A 7343-nucleotide genomic window follows, 5' to 3' on the forward strand; every position below is an offset into this window, starting at 1 on the left:
TTATCAGTAAATCATAGAGGCACCCATACCATCTCAACAGCTCCCTGCAACCCCCGTCAACTTCCCACAGATATACCTGACACATCCTCCTGATGCCTGAGCACTAAGCTTAGTTTCCTAGAATTCATGTGTCACTCTTACTGCACTGAACCCAGATAAGTGCAGGTCACCCCAAGGACCATTATATGGCCCTCATGGTCAGCTCCACCCCAGATACCAATAGTGAGCCTTCCCTCCACCTTTGCTTCAGATCTCAGTGCCACTGTGGGTGTGACTGGGCTCATCTTCCAGCTGATAGCACTGCAATACAGAGGACCCAAATTCCCCCTCCTTTATCCCCATCCCAACCCGGGCTCATCCGAACACTCCAAGGAGATGGAATTCCTGAGGAGGCTCTGCTATTGTCTCAGCCCCAGCCTCAAGAGGTCAAACTGAAGGTAGAGCAAAAGAAAGAGTGATAGTAGCTTTCACAGAACCAGAAGGAGAAATAGCAGGAGAACTTGTATTTCCGGGATGAATGCTTGTCCTTCTAAATAACGACTCCAGATGAAGTTGTCCTCGTTTCATGAGCTCGAAGTGACTAGGGCAAGACAAGTGATGCCTACATTTTTAGAATCCAATATATGGACTTGATTGTGGGATACGATCCCAGTCCTCACTGGAGGGGTTATATAACATAAAGGCTGTGCTTTATATTATTTTCTTAAAAGAATAACAAATTTTGACATTTTAAAAACATCTGGCCCCAAAGACTCAATAAGGTGTCATAAGCCTTTGTTATTTATAGCTTCTTGCTCCCCACTATCTGCAGAAGGTTCTAGTTTACCACTACTTTTTTGATTTTTGCTTTAAGCAAACAATGTAGGCTTTCAGGCATTTAAGCCAGTCTCATATTCCTCATCTGTAACAGTATAATTTTTTAAAATCTATATCATACGGTTGTTGGAAAGAAGCATTCAGTGAGATAGTGAGCTAATGTCAAGCAACATAAGAATCACTGAATTAATAATGGTAATGCATATTCATTATTTGTAAGATCTATCTCTTGTGTTTTGGGGTGCTTTAAAATGTACAAATGACTCACATGCATTATTATTCCATTTGATGTGCATCTTTTTTTTTTTTTTGCATTCTCCCATCACTCTGGACTCAATCTTCCTTGCTTTCTTGAGAGGGCATTCTTAGCCCTTCTCTTATTCTCTGAGTATTCCTTCTCAGTCTACTCTCCCCTGTCTTCAAGGGAAACATGGATCTGCCCACAGCAACTCAATCCTCATACATATAGCTTTATTAAAAGAAACAAAGAAGTGTTTGGTCATGTCTTCCCTCTATCCACTCTTCCTACTTTCCTTGCCTTCCACAACATGAGCCAGCCCTCTGTCTCATCCACTGTTGTACATGCTCACATTCCATGCAGCCTTCAGCAAGAAACAATGCCATACTTATCAGAAAAAGAATAGTTTTAATCAAGATGCTGTCAACAAGATGACTTCTCTCATGAGATCAGCGCAGGGCACAGAGGTAATCACATCTCTGGCTCTTTGGGTCTACTTATTCCTTATTGCCACTTACAGCTCAAACTGAAGGTAGAGCAAAAGAAGGTGGAGTGACAGTAGCCTTCACAGAACTGGAAGGAAAAGCAACAGTTCTACCATTGTTCTTATTTCTATTTGCCATACTTGCCAATCAATGATACTTCTGTGTAGTATCAATGATACTTACATCTATTCTGGGCTTGGCTGCTATTATGGCCATGATAATTTGCCTTATGGACCTTCCTAATACATAGAGTTTAACTGACTGAAGGACTTAGCTATGCTTTAAAATCTATCTCTGAGGCTACAAATCTCATGGGCTGCTCCCTGCCAATAGCTGAGTGCAGTGGGGATGCTAAGGCAGACCCACTCCTCGGAGACCCAGGACTCTTTGTTGGCTGACTTTGGCTTGGTGACTCCACAATGACTTTGATAAATTTAGACTTCATGGACACCTCCATCCAACCTTCCCTCCTGTCTTCCTTACTCAGGGTCAGATTTCAATAATGGCCTAAGAGGTCTCCCATCCTTCCTGACTACCTTCCAGTTTCCTTTCATCCAAGTATTTTCCCTAATAAAGTCCTTGAATATTTTATCCTTCTCAGCATTTGCTTTTTGGAGAATCTGGAGTAACATAGCTGTCATCCCAGCAGCCCCTTCTATGGCTATGTACTCTGTGGCACTTTTAATTCTGCTTTGTTTCAGATATAACTGTATTGATATCTCTTCTCTTTCCTCACCCTGCCTCACAGGCATAAGGGACTCTGAACTGTCATCATTAATAGCACATTTATTAAGGCCATAAACATGCAGGGTGCTGTATTGATCACCATTTATTAGCTTAGTCACCTAGCATACACTCATGATCATAGGAAATTCAGAGAGTAGAACAAAATCATTAAATCAGAAAGAAATGAAGGTATTTCATCCTTATGAATCACAATATGGAAATGTTTAGAGGTTTGGCAGCCATGTGAATCCTGCCATTTACTATAACATGGATGGACTTGAAACTATTGTGCTAAGTGAAATAAGTCAGAAAAAGAAAGACAAAAACCGTATGATTTCACTCACACGTGGACTTTTTTTTTAATGTTTAAATAAGTGTAAAAATCAAACCATACAAAAAGACAGTGGGGAGGAAGGAAGGAAGTAGGGAGATGCAAGTAAAGGAAGTTGACTGTATGGCAGGGATGGAAATTTAAACTTTGATGGTGAGAGTACTGTAGTATATACAGAAATCAAATATAATACTATACATATAAAAATGTAATGCTATAAACCAAAAAATAGAAAAGTCTAGCAGGACACAGAGAGTTAGGCAAGAACCAAGGAGGCGGCTGTCCTTCACTGAAGGGTCTCTCCCAAGCGGAGCAGTTCTAGCCCTCAGGCTGACTCAAGACCCACTGCCCACCACAAACCAGGCTGAGTCTGGAGGGCAACTAGTGCTGGGGGAATGACAACCTAGTCGTGTTCCTGCAAGCACAGGGAGCGCCTGGCCTGCACCATTGAGGAAGGCCAAATTAATCTCCCGAAGTTTCTTCACAGCCAGAAGAAAACCAGGCAATAGGGACCTCCACACGAGGACAAAACCTTCCGATGATCTTGGAGGACAGCTCATGCAGAAACTGGTTTTGAGGGACTCGCCAAAGGAAAGGAGCAACAGACCCCTAAGCAGTGATCTTGAGTTGAGATGTCTGCAAGTTACTCTCAAACGGTAGAGTAACTCATGTATATGGATAGAGTGAGAAAGCAAATGTGGGAAGATGTTAATTGGTGCATTTAGGTGAAGAATATAATGCTGTATGTTTCAGTTTTTTGTTTTTGAAAGGTACTCAAGTCCCAATTAAGTGGACACTCAGAAGAAGATGCTAGGTTTCCAGAATGAAGGGAAGGAGAGGGTGCCAGGGGCTGGCCAGGCTGCTTATCACACGTCACCTACTCCTACTCCCAGGCTGGGAGAGGTCTTAGACCCTGAGACCTAAACTCACCAGCTTGAGGATTCCATGGATAGACTTCTGCAGTCGGCCTTGAGAAACATCACATTCTAGAAACGAAATGAGACTTGCTGGGTGAGGAAACCTCTGCAATACTAGGAACTTACCCGACAGGTCGCGGCGGTGAAAGCGCCAAACTCTAGCCACTAGACCACCAGCGGGCTGAGAGCCAACTTTTTTAAATGAACAATATGATCATCTGAAATGAGTATGTGCTACTCCCGCCGCCGGTTCGGAGACCCCCCCCCCCATCACATACACACACAAACAGAACTGTACCCAAAGAACGTTCCCTCCTTGCTTTCTCCAAAAGCTGAGTCCCACACGAAAGGCTGAGCGGGCTCCGCGCCCACACCTGGATCCCGTGTCTTCCCCCCTACCACCTGCTGCGCCGCCTGCCCTTTCCCCGCCTTAGGTCGTGCCAGCCCCCGCCTTCCATCTGCTCGGGCCCAGAGATGGCTCTGGCACACCGTTTTCCTCAGACCCCACATCCAATTACTTAGAACTTCTTGTTTTCGTCTCGGTCAAATGTAGACTTTTCCTACACAATCCCTCCTTTCCGCGACTCTGAACTTGGGCAAACGAGTCTCCCGATAAAGGCGGGGAAATCAGTTTAACGCGCGACTCCCTCACCTTGAACCTCGGATCGTGGGGTTGGGCCGCCGTTGCGCTTTCTCCTGGGCTCCGTCCCTCTTCCGGGCGCGTCCTCCAGGGCAGGCGCAGGGCCGGGGCCCCTGGGCGCGCTCCTCTCGCCGGGTCTGGAGCCCCGCGCGCCTTCCGCTGGGGCTGCAGGGAAGCTCCGTGGGCCGCCTTGTAGGGTTTGCGGAGCCCAGCGCAGCGCGCCTGTGTGTTTGTGGCCCCTCCCTCGGGCGCCGCTGTCCTTCCGCCCCTGTCGGAGAAAGGACCACCGCCCCCTCGTCCTGCCCACGTGGGACCGCGGTGGGCCGGACGCGACCGAAAGACAGCGGATCCCTTCCTCTGGCTCGGCGTGGGAGGTGAAAACTCGTACTTCGAGGGAGGAAAGAAGAGGGGTGGAATCTCCTGAAATGTCCTGACCCAAAGCTCTTTGGGGACTCAGTCCTCCGGCGCCGGGGAGGATGGCGCCGTCCAGTCGCACCCTCGATGCATCTCGAGCCAAAGCAGGACAAGGCAGAGCACCGCCTTGGGGTCTCGCGAGCGAGCTGCCCGCGCCTTCCTCAGGGTCGGAGCGCTTGAACTTCAGGTGTGAAGGAAACACGGTGACCACCTCACCAAGACAGGAAGAAAAGCATCTGCAGGAGACAATGGCACGTCCTTCTCCAAACTTATAAAGTTTTACTTCTAAAGGAAACGAGAGGGAGAGAGAGGGAGAGAGAGAGAGGGAGCGAGAGAGAACTGCATTAAAGTCTCTCAGCAAAGAGAATCGCTTTCTGCCGGCGGGCCGTGGGCTCCGAGGTTGATCTCAAAACCCCTCCAGGCACCGGCCTTCTGTGAAAACCGCCTTTACCTCCTCGTCCGCGTCTTAGGTTAAGCCTCGCACTCCACCACCTGTTAAACAGGAAAACTATACAAGGCAAATGAAAGAAGTTTCAGGCATTGTAAAAGCTAACACAAAACTGTCCTTCAAGCAGAATCTCAACGGAGGAGGGAGGGATGAGCAACGGCGCGGTGCGCGCGGCCTGCGCCTGGGTGGTCCACGGATTTCCGTCCACGGATTTCCGCGGGGCCTGGTCTCCAGACGAATTCAGGACAGACCGGGAAGCATGGCTTGGACGCGCTGATGTTGGATATTTTCTAACAGCCAAACGACCTGAGACGTCAGCCTGTGCTACGCTTCCTGCTGAACGTGAAAGTGGGGTGAAACTATTGGGCTTAAATTAGACGAACAGAACCAGCGGCGGCGGCAGGAGCGCGAGGAAACCCCTCTGCCCCCGAGGACGCGCGGGAGGCGCGGCGAGGAAAGTGCTTGAGAGGTAGGAGCTCTCGGGTCAGGCGCACTCGGAGCGGAGGGGAGGGCGGGCCCTAGGGTTCCGGGGTGGATTCGAAGCACTGCTCAGTTCCCAGAGCCGAGACGCTGACCGCCGGCGGTGGGAAAAGAGAGAGCGAGGTTCGCAGACCAGAGGTGCGGCGTCTGCACTGCTGGGCGGCGGGGTCACCTGCGGCTTAGACGCACCTACTCCCCCCCCCCCCCCCGATCCCGCGGCTTCCGGCAGCTGTGGAGTCAGAGGGGGAGACCCCTGGACTAGGGCGCTTAGTTGTGGAACTGGAGACCCGGCGTTGGGTGTGGGGTCCCGAAGCCAGAGTGTAGGGGGCTCCAGGGACCTCGCTTTCCGGGAGGAGCGGAACCCTAAGCCAGGGCCTCTCCGAAGTCGCAGCCTCCTTGCCTGAGGGATCACCTGTGCTCCCTGAGTCCGTTTTCTTTCAAAAATGTTGGTGGCCTTCTTGAACAAACTGATGTACCTAAAGAGCTTCTCCATTCACTTGTAAAAATAGATCTGTCTGTGTACCATCTTGGTCCCCCCACCCCATTTTGTTAAATTTCAGAACAGCACTCTAGGCCGCTTTAGTCTCAGTGTGAGATTCCCTGTGGCTATCTGGAAGGAAAACAGAGCCAAGACCTCTGGTCTTAAATATATAGGAATTTCCTTTCTTTAGTCTTCAGGAGTAATATGTAAAAACAAGTAGGGGTCTAATCTCCTAGAAGGCAGGCATTTTTATCCTTGAAGAGAATATGTCCCCAGAGTATTAGCACTTTTAGAGGAAAAGCCAAGGTATATAGGGTGTGTGGCCATCCCATCAGTGGAGCATGAGAGAATGGCATATCATTGTGGGAAGAAAAAAAGAGTTCTGGGAACTCCCATTGCTACAGCTTTTTGTGAGATGTTGATCTGTGCTCCCTGAGCTTGACTTTTAAAAGAATTACTCCGGCAGCTCAAGTTGTATTCTTGGATGGTATTGCTGTTCTTATTTCTCCTTATTGTGTGTGGGGGGGGCATGGGTTTTCATTTGTAACTCCATCTGTTTAGGAGAGTGGGCTCTCCACAAGGGAACCTGCTGTGAACTTCACTGCAGCAAGAATGTAGAGAGAAATGGGACTTACTCCACTAAGGCTCTCATCTCACACCTTAAGGAGAAGAAGGAGATTTCTAGGAAAACTGGGCTAAATTTTCTTTATTCTCCATCATTTTAATAAGACAAGTTGTTTGGCTTTCCTACTCTGATCTATGTTATGTTCTGTTATAATGTGCCCCCAAAGAAAAGAGACCAATCAGTGTCTGTATATTTTATTCCTTGATTCCTCTCAGTTTCTTCTTGATTTTCAGCATTTGTCAAATTCCTAATTTGAATATGGGTTAGCAGATTTAAACTTCATGTTTGTACCTACCCAGGGGACTCCCCAGATTTTGAACTTGAGTTAGACTAAGAGGAATCCATGAGTTGTTATCTGGCCAGACTGAAGTAGATTCTATTTTCTTGGTTCTCCCTCTACGTAGGACCTCTTATTTTATTGTCCCCTCTTCTAGATCAATTCTCCTTTGATTTGGATATATTGAAGTTTTGTTGAGAAGGAGGTTGAAGAGTAGATTAGCAAAGTTCCAAGATCAAAATTACAGTGTGTTAGAGTGTGTGTGTGTAGGGGGGGAGAATTAGTCTCTTTTTCCCCCTACATGGGATACAGCACTGTGAAATTTAATCTTCAGCTGAAGGTTCTGCAATTCTCCTAAAATACCGTTATTCGTTTCTTTCTTTAACAAAGTTTAAGCTAGTGTCAATAAATTAAAAAGAGAAATTGCTTGCTTGTCCATTTCAGCTTTGTTTTATGCCCGTTTCA

This window comes from Vicugna pacos, chromosome 21 (assembly GCF_048564905.1).
Source record: "Vicugna pacos chromosome 21, VicPac4, whole genome shotgun sequence".
Taxonomy (NCBI): domain Eukaryota; kingdom Metazoa; phylum Chordata; class Mammalia; order Artiodactyla; family Camelidae; genus Vicugna; species Vicugna pacos.